The sequence below is a fragment of the Cebus imitator genome, unplaced genomic scaffold (genome assembly GCF_001604975.1).
Source record: "Cebus imitator isolate Cc_AM_T3 unplaced genomic scaffold, Cebus_imitator-1.0 Scaffold288, whole genome shotgun sequence".
Lineage (NCBI taxonomy): Eukaryota > Metazoa > Chordata > Mammalia > Primates > Cebidae > Cebus > Cebus imitator.
Genome location: NW_016107603.1, coordinates 116,649 through 131,818, shown reverse-complemented (window position 1 = coordinate 131,818; position 15,170 = coordinate 116,649).

Sequence of the window (15,170 nt, the reverse complement as noted above, 5' to 3'; positions counted from 1 at the left end):
TCTTTAATGGATGGTAGCAGACAAAAAAAAAAAAAAAGATAAAAGAAAGCTTGTGTAGTAAAACTCCCTCTTATAATCACCATCAGATCTCGTGAATGAGTCTCATAAGATCTGATGGTTTTCAAAATGGTAGTTTCCCTGCATAAGCTCTTTTTGCCTACCACCACCCATGCTTAGCCATAGTAAGAGAAACAGCATTGTACTGCGATAAAAGCAGACACATAGACCAGTAAGACACAATAGAGATCCCAGAAACAAATCAACATTATTACACCAAACTCATTTTTAACCAAGGCACCAAGAACATACATTAAATAAAGAACAGTTTCTTCAATATGGTGGTAAGAAAATTGGATAGCCATATGCAGAATAATAAAACTAGACCTTTTATCTCTCACCATGTAGAAAAATAACTTAAAATGTATTAAAGTCCTAAATTTAAGACCCAATACTATAAAACTACTAGAGGAAAACATTGGGTAAATACCTCAGGGCATTAGTCTTATTAAAAGAAAAATCTTAGCCAAATTAAATTTAACAGAGTTTAACTGAGCAAAGAACAATTCACCAAAAGGGCAGTCTTTCAAGTCAGAGTAGGCTCAGGAGACTCCAGTGTAGCCACATGGCGGGATAAGATTTAAGGACAGAAAAAGTAAAGTGACACACAGAAAATGAAAGTGAGGCAAAGAAACAGCCAGATTGGTTACATTTCAAGATTCACCTACTCGAAGACAGTTTGAACAGTTGGCCCACTGGCCAAAACTTGGTGATTGGGACAAGAGCAGGTTACAGTCTGTTTATACATCTCCATTTAGGTTATAGTTCATTATGAACAGAGAAACTTTTAGGCTGAGCTTAAAATAGGTAAGGAGGAAGGTTTAGGCTAAACTTGATTTCAAAATTCCTCCTTTGGGTCATCCTCTTAAAATTGAGAGGATGACCAAAACTTTAGTAATTAATGACACTATTACCATCTTAAATACAGTTCCAGGAGTGTGGAGGGACACTTTAGAATTGTGCGATTATAAACTCAAAATTCAAGGTCCTGAAGTTATGCTGCAGTTTAGATAACAATGAAAGTCTATCTCTGATGTTCTTAGGAAATCAAATTTCAGGTTTCAACTGTAATGAAGTTGATTGTCCTCAGCAGTGGACCGTGAAAAGCTTCCTTTACCTTTGGCATAATGACCTACTCTTATGACAGCCTTCTTGCATAGGAAAGCTTTTATACAACCACAAAATATGCATTGAAAATGATAATTGAATGAAATCTCATTATAAATGTTTAAAACACCCATCAGGTAGCAAAAATTATGTTTTGATCATCTTCTCAAGAATATGGATTTGACAAACCAAAAAGTGGCCATAAAAACTATTTTAGCAATTTAGAACAGTTACCACACCCGTATCTATACATATTTTTAATTTGGATACTTTTCTCTCTTCCATGATGAGTCATGGAATGCAGAGCTTTTAATAATAAAAGCTTTGAGGACTCAGGAAAAACAAGGCAACCATCCAAGTTCTCCATGAATCCATGTTAAACATCGGACTTATATCCTATTAAATACCAGTTGTTTCTCCAATTTAGGTGCATAGCATTGATAACTGAAGGATTATTATAAATGATTTGACTGGAATCATGGAGTTCATTCAAATTGCATATCTAAGCAATTTTAGTACTGGTTGATTTAGCATGAAAATCTGGCAAGGTCTTTTCTTGATACTTAATTAATGTTTGTTCTGGTTGATTAAGAAATTTTATAAACCAATCTCTTCCTTCCAGTTCTGAACATTCTTACCTGTCCAAATGATATGGTCTTAAAGTTACCAGAGACCTGTATTAAAGGGTGCTTGTCAGGGTACTTTCTATTCTTTCATGAACCTCCTTAAACACACCATACTCTAGGATTTTGTGTAGTTTGTAGTTCTTCTTGAAGAGGTCCTTCATATCCCTTGTTAGTTGTATTCCTAGGTATTTTATTCTATTTGCAGCAATTGTGAATGGGAGTTTGCTCATGATTTGGCTGTCTGTTAGTCTGTTATTGGTGTATAGAAATGTTTGTGATTTTTGCACATTGATCTTTTTATCCTGAGAATTTGCTGAAGTTGCTTATCATCTTAAGGAGATTTGGGGATGAGAAGATGTGGTCTTCTAAATATACAATCATATCATCTGCAAATAGAGAAAATTTTACTTCCTCTTTTTCTAATTGAATACTCTTTATGTTTTTTTCTTGCCTAATTGCTCTGGCCAGAACTACCAATACTATATTGAATAGAATGGGTGAGAGAGGGCACCCTTGTCTTCTGCCATTTTTCAAAGGGAAAGCTACCAATTTTTGCCCAATCAGTATAGTATTGGCTGTATGTTTGTCATAAATAGCTTTTATTATTTTGAGATATGTTCCATAAATACCTACTTTATTGAGCGTTTTTAGCCTAAAAGGCTTTTGAATTTTGTCGAAGTCCTTCTCTGCATCTATTTTGATAATTATGTGATTTTTGTCTTTGGTTTTGTTTATGTTATGAATTACGTTTATAGATTTGTGTATGTTGAACCAGACTTGAATCACTGGGATGAAGCAGGCTGTATCATGATGTGTAAGCTTTTTGATGTGCTGTTGGATTTGGTTTGCTAGTATTTTATTGAAGATATTTGCATCAATGCTCACCATGGATATTAGCCTGAAATCTGTCTTTTTAGTTGTATCTCTGCCAGGTTTTGGTATCAGGATGATTTTGGTCTCATAAAATGAGTTAGGGAGGATTCTCTTTTTTTGTATTGTTTGGAATATTTTCGGAAGGAATTGTACCAGCTCCTCTTTGTATGTTTGTTAGAATTCTGCTGTGAACCTGTCTGATCCTGTACTTCTTTTGATTGGTAGGCTATTAATTGCTGCCTCAACTTCAGACCTTGTTATTGGTCTCTTCAGGGATTCAACTTCTTCTTGATTTAGTCTTGGGAGGGTGTAAGTGTCCAGGAATTTATTCATTTCTTCTAGATTTACCAGTTTATGTGCATAGAGGTATTTGTAGTAATCTCTGATGGTAGCTTGTATTTCTGTGGAATCAGTGGTGATATCCTCTTTATCATTTTTATTGCATCTATTAGATTCTTCTCTCTTTTCTTTTTTATTTGTTTGGATAGAGGTCTATTTTGTTAATCTTTAAAAAAGAAAAAAAAAACAGCTCCTGGATTCATTGATTTTGTGAAGGGTTTTTTGTGTCTCAATTTCCCTCAGTTCTGCTCTGATCTTAATTGTTTCTTTTTTACTGTTGCTATCTTTTGAATTTGTTTGAAATTGCTCCTCTAGTTCTTTGAATTTTTATGTTATAGTATCAATTTTAGATCTTTCCTTTCTTCTCATGTTGGCATTTAGTGCTATAAATGTCCTTCTAGATACTGCTTTAAATATGTTCCAGAAATTCTGGTATTGTTGTGTCTTCATTCTCATTGGTTTTGAAGAACATTAGCCAATTATTTTTTTCCCTACCTAAGTCTGCAAGAAAAAAAACATAACCAAGGGGGAAGAACACCAAAATCTCTGCAAATTTCCAAAAGCCAAATTTTATACTCTCTGCAATATTTCCATTTATTACCAGTTTCTTTCATATAAAGACAGACATAAGAGGTCTGTAAGTGAAATCAAGCCAGCTAATTATCTGATTCAATCTCATCCTGGACGCAGTCCAGTTTCTGTCATGACTTCCAAATCCAAAATGGATCAAAAATATTCTCAAAAAAACTGAGTGAGCTCAAAACAAAATTTGTGGAGCTTTGAATTCCAAAAGAGAACTTACCATGACCTCCCAGTTGCTGTGAGAAAACAAAAGACACAATGGGCCAGGGACATACTTCATTTGGTCACTTGGCACTACTGGGGTAATTAGGAGCTCCACTTTGGATCCCACTTCTGACACCATCTGTTAAATGAAAAACTTTTGTTAGATTCAATTTAACAAAGTTTAATTGGGCACAGAAAAATTCACCAATCAGGCAGCCTCATAAGCCAGGGCAGGCTCTGAGACACTCCAGGGCAGCCACATGGTGGAAGATTTATAGACAGAAAAAGCAAAGTGATACACAGAAAACAGAAGTGAAGTAGAGAAACAGCCAGTTTGGTTACAGCTCCACATTCACCTTAGGTGAACATAGTTTGAACAATTTTCCCTCTATGGTCAAACCTCAGTGATTTGCACAAGAATAGATAACAGTCTGTTTCCACCTCAAATTAGGTCATAGTTCACTAAGTACAGAGAAACTTAAGGAGGCAGCTTTATGCTAAACTTAACAGTCTGGGCAGAGATATTTCAGATAAGACCCTTAGATCACAGGGTATTAGTCAGGGTTCTCTAGAGAGAAAGAATATATGTATATATGAGAGGGAGTTTATTAAGCAGAATTGATTTACACAATCACAAGATAAAGTCCCATGATAGGCCATTTGCAAGTTGAGGAGAAAGGAAGGCAGTGGTGGGTCAGTTTGAGTCCTCAAACCTCAAAAGTAGGGAAGCCAACAGTGCAGGCTTCAGTTTGTGGTCAAAGGCTCAAGAGCCACTGACAAACTGCTAGCATAAGTCTAACATCCCAAAAGCTGAAGAACTTGGATATGCTGTTGGAGGACAGGAAGGATCCATCATGGGACAAAGATGGAGGCCAGGAGGCTCAGGAAGTCTGGTCTTTTATCTTCTGCTTGCTTTATTCTAGCTGCACTGGCAGCTGATTAGATGGTGTTCACCCAGATTGAGAGTGGGTCTGCCTCTCCTATTCCACTCACTCAAATGTTAATTTATTTTGACAACAACCTCACAGACATAAGCAGGAATAATACTTTAAATCCTTCAATGCAATCAAGTTGACACTCAATAATAACTATCACACAGGGAATAAAAGCATTAATGGACAAAGCTAAAACCTTCTGCATAGGAAAAGAAACAGTCAACAGAAAAAACAGACAACTTAAAAAAAAAAAAAGAAAATATTTTCAAGCTATCCACCTGACAAGAGATTGATAGCCAGAATATAAAGGTAACTCAACAGCAAAAAGAAAAAATAATAACCTTATTTTTTTAAATGGGCAAATTTTCTGAATAGACATTTTTAATAGAGGACATACAAATGGCTAACAGATACATGAAAACATGCTAAATATCACCAATCACTAGGGAAATGCAAATCAAAGCCACAATAAGATAGCACCCCACCCCAGTTAGAATGACTACTATCAGAAAGATGAAAGATAAGTAATAGCAAGAATGCAAAGAAAGGGAAACTCTTTACACTATTGGTTGGAATGTAAATTAGTACAATCATTATGGAAACGAATATGGAGTTTCCTTCTAAAACTAAAAGTGGGGTTACCATATGACCCAGAAATCCCACTACTGGTTACATATCCAAAGGAAAGGAAATGAATGTATTGAAGATATATTTGCACTTCTATATTTATTGCAGCATTATTCACAATAGGAAAGATATTTAGATCAACCTGTTTCCATTATCAGATGACTGGATCAAGAAATGTGATGTGTGTATGCATATGATATGTGTATATATATATATATATATATATATATATATATAGTGTGTGTGTGTGTGTGTGTGTGTGCATATATATATGTATATCTACACAATGACATATTATTCAGCCATAAAAACAAAATCACATCAATTGCAGCAACATAGATAAAACTGGAGGACATTTGTTAAGTAAAATAATCCAGGCACAGAAAGATAAATACCACATATTCTCACTGACATTGGTGAGCTACAAAAAATTAATCTCATGAAGGTAGAGAGTACAATAATAGGTACAGAAGACTGGGATGAGTAGGGAGTAGGGGCAAGTGAAAAGATGTTAGTTAATGGGCATAAAAAGAAAGGGTGACAATAGTTATATAAATCATAGTATCTTCCTAAATATGGTAGCTTTCCAGTTTGTTTAATTATTGTGAGATTTTTATGGATCTTTTAAAATTTTGCTTTAGAGATAGTGCACCTTTATTTTTACATGTATCACTAGATATTTTACTTTCTCCTGTTGTTCCATTTTTATTTCATATAGACAGATAAAATTGTTTGTATTTATTGTGAACAATACTGTTGCTATTTTAGTTGGATATTTCTTTTGCTGTATTTACTGAATTTTTTGTATAAGTGGACATTGGTGATTTCTAATGCTAATTTTATACCATATACTATCTTTCACACTATATTTAAAAGCCTCCTTTTTTTGTAGTAATGTTCAGTTCATTGTGTTGGGCTTTCCAGTCACACTCCTGTAGAGGATGCTCTCTTGTGGACATTAATATGTGAAAAAGAAATTCACTCATTTTGTATGAACTCCCATTGGTTTAATCACAAGCTTCTTTCCTAGGCCTCCTCACTATCAATATTCCAATTTTACTCCTTTCATTCTCCTGGCCACATAATCAAGTCATTTTTTAATATTCATAAATCCAAGGTGCTTAATATTTTTGTGTCAAATTAACTAAAGCATAGAGTTTCCAGATATTTGATGTGTCCCTGAGGATATTTCTGGATGATTGGTAAGTGAATCAGTAGGCTTCATAAAGTAGATTTCCATTCCAAATATGGGCATGCCTCAACAAATTCATTGAAGGCCCGTATAGACCAAAAAACATGGTTGGGGAAGATTTGCTATTTCTGACTGATTGTGTTTGAGTTAAGAAAAAAGTATTCTCTGCCTTCAGAACTGAAAATGGACTAGAACTAATCATTGACTCTCCTGGTTCTTCAGTTTGTTAGTGATAGAGCTGCAAATTTCCAGAATCACATGAGACAATTCCTTATAATAATTTTCTTTGTAATAAATCTCATGTAGCATATGAGGATATAAGGAAGAGGATATCATGTAATAAATCTCATGTAGCATATCTTATTGATTCTGTTTCCTTGGAGAATCCAGACAAATACATTAATTGTATTCTTGAGTCATTACTCTGTCCACTATAAATTGATGTGCAGATATATTGCCTGAGGCTCTAACAGTGATAGGAATTTTTTATTGCTTTCTTTCAGGGCTAACCCTTCATGGGTGCATATTACAGGGGAAGTTCATTTTCTACTTTCACCAACATACTTAGCTAATTTTTTATTGAGCCAGTCTTTATATTTTTTCCTCTTCCATTAACTAGTCATAGGGAATCTCCCTCCTTAAAGTAGCCTCATTGTGAGTTGAGGAACATTAGGGTTAGGAGACAAGGAGTCTGGGTCACCTGTTCATAGAGTTTATCTCTCTGCTCAATTCCACTCTCGTTATTTTTTCTTGCAGATGCTTTGCTTCTAGTTATGCCTGATCTTATGACTTAATGTCTGAGCACACCTTGTTAATAATGGATGGTTCTGGTTAAATAGCCCTTTCATATCTCATGGTTAGACACCCAAACAATATCAAGGTGGAACAGCATTCAAACCATGGATTTTCAAAAGATGCATATGACAAAACTCTATGTGTCCTGTAGATGGCAAAACCCTATGTGTCCCAATTATGACTGTCAAATTGATGGGTGCAATTCCAAAGAGTCCAAATGGGATCTTTATTTACCACAAATACCTTTAGTACGATAATATCTGTGAGGCCCTTTGGCCTAAGCGACCTCGTGGCTTGTATGGAATTACAGTTGAACCCCTCTTGCTTTGGACAGTACAAAACTGCAGCCCCAAGATTCTCCAATGAATAGGTTAGACTATTATTCCCAAGTATTATACATGCTTCCTCTAAGCTGGTGAGGATTATCAAGCACTGTACCACATTTTTATGGGAACATTGGAACTCTGCAATAACACGTCCTTTAGCTTGCAGTTCATTCCTATTCATTTTCTCCAAAAATAGAAACCCTAAAATGTTAACTCAAGTAGAATGGCCCTGAAAGTTTGTAAGGTTTATAATTCACGCACTGGAATGCATGGGTCTTATCAGGATATTAAAAATGTAAGCCACTTCCAAGTTCAATTGACATAATTTCATCAGTAGAGGAACTATTGTCATATTTTATGGAATTAACATACAATCAAGTTTCTTCAAATTGCAAATACAGAGAATAGAAAATTCAACTTAGTCCCAGGTCAAGATAATGAATGTATATATTCATGTGTCTATCTACACAGACAGAAACTGTTTCTGGCCCTTCTTTTTAATAAATATGAGAAAAATATACATATTTTTCAGATCAACAGCCCCATACCAGGTACAAGCGGCTATATAGAGAAATTCTAGCAATGATATTACATTTGGCACACAGCTATTATTGGGACTAATACTTAGTTACGTTTGCAGTAGACCACTGCCATTTGCCATAATCAGTCTGCGCTTTCTTGGGAGGCCACACTGATAAAGTGAATGGGGATATAATGAAAAATCACTTTCCCTGTATTCTTAAAATCTTTGAGAATGACGCTAATAACTACTATTCCACAAAAGATGAGGAGTTTTTAAAAATGTATTATTTTTGACTGAAGTGGGTCAGTTTAAAAGGTTTCAATGTAACATTTCTCATAATAATAGATCTTCCTTTGCAGATCAAGAGATCAATGAGGTATTTACACCCACCACTTTAAATGTCTACCTTGACTATATATTCAAGAGCAAAGGGAATGATCAACATGTTTGTTTGGGAACCAATGTACCCACTGTGAGTGCAGCCTGGATCAGAATTATATTTATAATCTCCCTTCTGTAATTCATCTTTCTACTGGGGGGAGACTGATCCATTTTAGGCTAATATAGGGTTAGATATAATATTTGAGGCTTAATCCAAGCATAACCTGAATAAACAGGACTAAGAGTTAATGCAAAATTTGTCCATATACTTCAGTAGGTATGAGGATGAAGCATTGGGGAAGCATTGTCTATCATATTTCAAAGCATGTATTCATAACTCCTTCAACCTAATCATGTAAAAAAGGGGCAACCATGCAACTAGCAAAAGACAAGGACCACAATTATGGGTTACATACTAAGCTTAAAACTAAATATTCTATAGTAATGCAGATTCATTTAAAAAATATCCAACAATGGAAATATATAGTCATGTCATAAAGTGATAGACATTGAAAATTAATAAGCCATATTAAACACCCAATATAAATACTTTAATAAAGCAATAATACAACAATACTCATAAATGCTTTGGGCATAACCTTTAATGTAATAAAAGGTACAGGAAGGATAATAACTTCCATTATGCATCCTAAAATAATGTTTAAAGGGAAGGGTTATAACTTCCGAAAGAATAAAACAAATAGGATAAAGGGTACAATTCTGATGAGTCCTCTATGTTTGCTGGTCATTGGTGGCTTTGAAGCAACAAGTTCAGGTACTGTATCCTAGATAATGATGTATTAAAATCCTCTGCAGATGCCAAATATTAAGTACTCAAAATTTATTTATTTTCTCTACTAACTACATGTAATGTTGCAAAGGTATCAGCCAAAGATTTGTTTAGAGTGGAATGACTCACACATAGAGGCAAGAGGCACAAAATTAATTTTAATAATTCTTCCTGGGATCTAAAAGAAAGGAATCAGAACTAAAACCTAAATCCTTAGTGACAGGGTTGAGAAATAGTCTAGTGAACAACGAAAAGTCTTTCATTGTTTATAGAAATCATGAAACATAAGATAATGGCAAAATAATGATTGCAATGCAATTTGTACTGACTTGTTTACCACTTTTGAAATATTTAAGTGCTTCCATTGTGTCCACAAACATTTTAGAATTCTGAATTTTTCCCTGAACAAAATCTATTGAGAACATCTATTCTAGCAAATTGAGTCCATCAAATTTTAATGGTGAATAACTGATGACTAGAGGCCATAAAGCTTATTTTTCAGTTAGAGACCTTTTAGGTAGACAGATAAGCAGATCTTTCACTGTCACTTACACATCCTAAAAAACCCTCAAGCTTCCTGGAGTTTCCAGATGAAATCACAAATTGCACAGCAAAAAGTACAACCTATAAAAATTCTCACTGAATGTTTTCAATATATTTCCTTTATATTGTTTTAAAAAGTAAAAAAAAAAATAAGAATTCTACAACAGAACAGATGCTTAGTTAATTTATATATAACATTGTATTCCTGGGATTATCTATCAAATTACATTTTTTTTTGCTTCAGTTGTAGAATTAAAATAAGAATAAGACATCATATTTGCTTTTAATATTATATGGTATATATGGATAATTTACACAGATTTCATCTTTTAAAAATTGTGTTTATAAAGTAGCACTATCCTTGTTTGGTTTTTTAACTTAGGAGAATAAAGAACTTAGATAAAGCACTGTTTATGCTTTGTTAAATTTCTGGGTAGAGATTTTTAGCAGACAAGAAAGTAAGCCTGAAACTGTAGGATAAAAAATAATAACATGGATTTAATAATAATGTTGCCTTAAGTCGAATGAGATAAAGATTGCTGAATTTGTTTTCAACGTTTACTCATTTGAAAATTTCCATTTATTAACTCATATTAACATGAGGTATATTTTTTAAAATGGGTGTACTTTGTTTTTCTCCTAATACAAGACTCTCAAATAGGAAATGGAAAAAAGTAACCTTAGCCAAAAGTGTCATTGGTATTTGTTGGTTAGAATCATGGTCACTTTTGGAGCTATGTACAAAGTTCCTATATCTTTGAATATAATTTTCAAGGCTCATATAAGAAAATGTATTCCTTACTTGTCTAATTCAAATAATTACTTTGACTGTAAATCATAAAATAATAGATGAGATGTATAGATAAGTCTGTTATAAATATTTTAAGTTCTCATTTTATTTAGTTTTCTTCCAAATAAAATATATTTAATATTTATTTTATTTGGTTATATAGTTTAAGAAATGTTAATTTTAAGCAGTAAGATGATATTGGATAATATGCAATTTTTGTAGTTATTGTCACTAAAATGAATAGAGGTAAGCAGACAAATTGTAAAAAAGACTGAAAATCTGTGAACATCAGTGAATTAGAGCTACTATTGATTTATAAATGGTAGTTGGCATCATACTTGCTGGTGTTGGATTATTATTTGTGTTCTTAGTCACAAGCCACTTATCGTCTCATCATGTATGATGTGTAATCAACAGATTAAATGAATAAGCCCATCTGGCTTAATGGCACAATATCTTAAAATACATGTGAAAGTTTAGTATATATAGTCCATAAATGTTTTTGTAGAAATAGGCAAGCTATGCTTTTACTTTTGACACTCATGTCTCTTTAAAGAGAGATGTAATGTCTCATTCTCGGGAATTGGGAATTTTCCACTTTACTTTAGCTATCTGCCTGCTTTAATTATGCAGACTGAGAGTTTACATACTTTTAGCCATGATGTGATACTTTGAGCATTTTCTGACATGGCACACAAGCAGGGAATCATTACATTCCTTATTGTTGGCTAATCTCTCAATGGTGAAAATTCTGAATAAACATTTTAGAGTAACAATCTGGGTTTTCAGATAGGTTTAAAAATACCCACTGATAATGATTAGAACCAAAAAAAATTGTATTATAAAACATATTCTTAAAGGCAGATTTAAGTGTACTTTATCCAACTGGCTGGAGTTCAGGGATATTTGGATTAATATGCATGATACATATTCTTCGGATTAAGCTAAACCACCAGGGAAATGGATGGCCAATGAACCACTTTATCTGTACTCTGCAGGTACCTTGAGTAGTTTGCCACCTGCAACATAATTATCATTCTATTTTGATGTAGGCAGTGCTACACTAAAGTAGCTAAAATCATTTTCATTTCTCCCCAGAATTTCCCACAGAGAAATACAAGGTAGTGCAGCCTATTTTAAAACAATTTTGCTTCTTTGTATTTAAGCAGTAAAATGTAACCATAATTCAGAAACAGCCAAGATACCCTTCAGCAGAAAACAGAACAAACATTGTCCATGATGAGGAAAAGGAACAAAATTAAATGTACATATTGTAAAGGCTCCTTGATATTTTGTTAATAAAATTGCTTTAATGACTTGCTAAATTAAAATCACTTATACAAGGACGTTTGACTTCTTAAGACATGTTTTGATGTTTGTTTGTTTTTTCCACACACTGAAATTAAATGTTGGGCCAAGGCAATTGGGAGATATACAGATAAGTATATCTCAGTTCAATGACTTACACATTTTGGGAAAATGCATGTATACATGGATTTATATAAATATATGTACATAAGCATATGCAATTATTTTACATATATTCAAATTTGGCTTAAGTGTTTTGAATAACTCAATTATGTTTATTTGTTTATTTTATTATTATTTTTTATTTTGAAACAGAGTCGTGTTCTCTTGCCCAGGCTGGAGTGCAATGGCTGATCTCAGCTCACTGAAACCTCTGGCTCCTGGGTTCAAGTGATTCTCCTGCCTCAGGCTCCCAAGTAGCTGGGATTACAGGTGTGTGTTACCACACCCGGCTAATTTTTGTATTTTTAGTAGAATCAGGGTTTCACCATGTTGGCCAGACTGACCTCGAATTCCTGACCTCAGCTGATCTGCCAGCCTTGTCATTCCCTAGTGCTGGGATTACAGGCATAAGCCATCATACCTGGACCCATTATGTTTTTAAAGGTATACTATAGGTCATCAGCATGAACCCCTGAAGATTTGGTCTAGAACAAAATCTCTAAAGTTTATGAAAATGTTACATTATAAGGCAAAAAAGATTTTACAGTTTTATTTAAGGTTATGGATCTTCAAATGGGGAGACAATCCCAGTTAACCTGGATAAGACAGTCCAGGAGACCAGGTCCAATGTAATCACACATACCCTTAAAGGTAGAAAAGGTAAAAGAGCTGAAGGAGCAGAAGAAGTCAAGGATATTAGAAGCATGAGTGGGGCCATGTGGATGAATATAGAAATTCAAAGCATGAAAGGGGCCATGAGAAAGAATATAGACAGCATTTAGGAGAAAAGACAGACCTCTGGCTTACAGCCAGTAAGGAAATGGAAATTTCATTGCTATGAGCAAAGGGAATAAATTTAGCCAACAATATGAATGACTTTGGAAGCAGATTATTCCCTAGAGCCTCCATTAAGGAAGGCAGCTCTACCAAAATCTTGATTTCAGCTTTATGAAGCCTATGTCAAACCTAACTTCCAATGTACAAAGTCTGTGAGATAATACATTTGTGTTTTACACCATTAAATTTGTGGTAACTTGTTATGTAGCAACAGAAAGCTAATATACCATGTATGAGACAGCTGAACTGTCTACACCTGACAGTTGAACTGAACTATAATATAGTTATGCTGTTTTATTTAGCTAATTTTTATGTTAATAACCCCTCACAGTGGTAATATAGTTTATGTGATAATACTTACGTAGGAGTATGACCCAAATGGAAGAACATTTATATTCATTACTGTTTCTCCCTTTCTGTGAATCCCTCACTCATAACTCCTATGCTTGACCGTTATAGGATGCTACAGTGCCATGTCCCCTTGCTTAACCATTTTCTTCAAATTCTAGAAAATCTATAGGTATGTCGCATTTTATTGGCTTTCACTTTAGTTTACAGATATTGTTTTTACAAACTGAATGTTGTAGCAACCCTGCATCAAATAAGCCTGTTGGTGCCATTTTCCAACAAGTCCCTTTTTTTTTGTTTCTCTGTGTCAACATATTTTACTAATAAAATATTTTAAATTAAGGTTTGTATGTTGTTTTTTAAAGAAGATGCCACACATACTTAAGAGACTATAATACAGTGAAAACATAATTTTATATGCACTGACAAACCAAAAAATTCATGTGACTCACTTTAGTGCAATATTCACTTTATTACAGTGGTCTGAAAACAAACTCTTAATATCTCCGAGGTAAGCCTGCGTATATTGTTTTCAGAATGAGTAAAGACTAATCGTCCTTCCCTTTCCGCTCCCCAACAACAACAAAAGTAATGATAGTAATAGCAACAAAATCAACAAAGCAAATTCAAAATAAACTGAACTCATGCATTATAAACATTTTTTAAAATTTTCACTTTGGGAGCAATCTAATGACAGACTGTTTGGATAACCATATTAATATGTGGTTTCCAGTCTTCATTTTTTACAAATCTTTTTAACATTGAGAATACGGATGTTAAATAAAGCCCATGATGGTTAATTTTATGTGTCAACTTGATTGGGTTTAGGGATGCCCAGATAGCTGGTAAATCCTTATATCTGCATGTGTCTGTGAGGATACTTCCAGAATGGATTAGTGTTTCAATCAGTAGACTGAGTAATGATTCACCCTCACCAATGTGGACCAGCACCATTCAATTTTTGAGGACCCAGATAGAACAAATTGACAGAAGGATGAACTCTTTCTTTCCCTTTGAATTGAGCCATCCACCTTCTCTTACCCTCAGGCATTAGAGCTCTGGGTTCTGGGGCCTTTGGACTCTAACTCATACCAGTGGTCTCTAGCTTCTAGTTTTCAGGCATTCTGCCTTGGACTGGAAATAGGCTGTTGGCTCTCTTGTTCTCAGGCCTTCAGTCTCCGACTAAAATATACTACTGGCTTTCCTGTTTCTTCAGCTTGTAGATGGCAATGGCACTTTCAGAAGGGATTAGCGTTTCAATTGCATATATGTATATGAATATATACACATATATATGTGTATATATTCATGCAATTCATCTTTCAAATTTGTTCACTCTAGTGCTGAAGGTGGTATATATATATATATGTATATATATTATGCTAACTGAAGGTGATTCTAGAGTGAACAAATTTAAAAGACAAATTGTATGAATTGGTTTTGGGGTCTCTGAAATTGACCCTTGATGTAGTTGGATATTTGTTTCCTCCAGGTCTCAGTAAAATGGGAGTCCAAATGTTTGAGGTGGAACCTGGTGGGGTGTATTTGGTTCATGGGAGCAGCTCCTTCATGAGTGGATTGGTGCCATCCCAGGAGTAACGAGTGAATTCTTGCTTTATTAGATACTGCTATAACTGGTTGTTAAAAAGAGTCTGGTCCGTCTCTCCTGATTCTTCCTTCAGCTTTCACCTTCCACCATGAGTGGAAGCTTTCTGAAGCCCTTACCAGAAGCAGACCCTGGTGCCACTCTTTCTGTACAGCATGCAGAAACATGAGTCAGATAAACCTTTCTTCTCTATAAATTATCCAGTCTCAGGTATTCTTT